Source organism: Sinocyclocheilus anshuiensis, unplaced genomic scaffold, assembly GCF_001515605.1.
Source record: "Sinocyclocheilus anshuiensis isolate Anshui unplaced genomic scaffold, SAMN03320099.WGS_v1.1 scaffold537, whole genome shotgun sequence".
In the NCBI taxonomy this organism is placed as follows: domain Eukaryota; kingdom Metazoa; phylum Chordata; class Actinopteri; order Cypriniformes; family Cyprinidae; genus Sinocyclocheilus; species Sinocyclocheilus anshuiensis.
This window is the reverse complement of record NW_015539854.1, coordinates 25,302-27,165: the sequence shown is the minus strand read 5'-3', so window position 1 is coordinate 27,165 and position 1,864 is coordinate 25,302.

Sequence of the window (1,864 nt, the reverse complement as noted above, 5' to 3'; positions counted from 1 at the left end):
GCCGGATCGGCTTTCACCGTGGACGAAGCGGAGTCCAGCCCGGGGTCGTCACATGTGGTTGCCGCAAGCCCGCTGGACACTCCTTTGTCGAATCCGCCGGGCGTCGCTCACTCAAGCAGCTGTGTGTTTTCGTTGTGAAAACAAAACTACTTTGTTTGGCCTTCCAAAAATAATGGGCGTGTCAGTCCTAAATTTAGGACTCCTACATTTTTGCTCTGAGTATTTCACAAAGCGTTTTAGCACTAAAACTAGCTCCTAAATCTGTGAAACGTTAGGAGTAGTGAAGAGGACTCCTAAGTCACTAAGACCAAGCCACAAACTATTCTAAAATGGCTGTTGCCGGCAATCTGCCTTGGAATGTAAACATTTTAGAAACATTTGATGATAATGACCTTTTAAAAAGGTATCGCCGTTGGTTTTGGAGGTTACCCCAGCTCCAAATTTAACTTTGATGATATCTTTGTTTTCATTAACCAGTTGGGCAAGAAGTAACAGCTGTTCTTGCGTCCAGTTGTTTGTTTTGTTTTTATGTTTGCATGTCTTACTATCAGTCATGATTATTCTACTCTGTTAATTAAAAGGCTGTTTATATGCATATCCACTAACTGTTTACGAGAAGCACACATGTAAGAGACTGACAATTAACCGAACATTAGACATTTAGCCTCCATTTTAAAATCTTTATTTGAATGTGGCAACATAATAGTGCGCTCTACAATATTTCTATGAATAAATCGCTGACAGAGACTATCAGCCAATCACTGTGTGCATAGTTAGTAAGCATGCTGACATCATCCATAGCAACGAGGTCAACCCCGCCCCCGTTTGTCTCAGCAGCTTTGTGAATAGGTTTTAAGAGAAAACTCTTAGCTAAAAACTTTAACTGCTATTTAGGAGAACTCTTAGTGGTAAGATAAAACGTTTTGTGAATACGGGCCCTGATTTTATCTCTTCAGGTCACATCATATGGCCAGTAGGTGGCGTCTTTTGTGTAAGTGAATAATTCACTTAACTAATTTGTTCAACAGTTGTTCAACAGAAATGTAATAGGTTGTTGGCAATCGGATTGGAGCAAATCCTGAAAATGGGCTTTTCAAAAGAAAAAAAAAAGATTCTGAAATCAGATTCTATTTTGTAATCCAGTCTTGGTTTTGATCTGGATCAATCTTTCAGTATGTGTTGTTCAAAAACCGAACTGAACAGGATATCTGATCCAAAAAAACATCAGGATTATCCTGATCACAGGAGAAGTGTGTATTTTAGGAACAAAAAGTAATACAACTTTAAAATGTGTACAATAATGCAACATTTGTATTATTAAAGGGATAGTTCACCCAAAAATGAAAATTTGATGTTTATCTGCTTACCCCCAGGGCATCCAAGATGTAGGTGACTTTGTTTCTTCAGTAGAACACAAACGTATTTTTAATTCCAGCCGTTGCAGTCTATCAGTCGTATAATGCATGGCAATGGTAACAAAATCTATGAGAGTAAAAAAAACATGCACAGACAAATCCAAATTAAACCCTGCAGCTCGTGACGACACATTGATGTCTTAAGACACGAAACGATCGGTTTGTGCCAGAAACCGAACAGTATTTATATCATATTTTACCTCTAATACACCACTATGTCCAACTGTCTTTGGGTGCGCACACGGTATCCGGTGCGTGAGCTGTGTACGCGCTCTGGCGTAGTTTACGTTAATGGGTGTGTTGATATCCAGCCGAAGAGCAATCAACCATAACTTCAGGCGAGCAGGCTCAGAAGTTGGAAATACGTGGAAAGTCACCACTCCCGAATGAGTTCACGCGAGAGAACGTAATCTTTTAGTTTTAAGTCGGTTTGAACAATCCGGATAAGC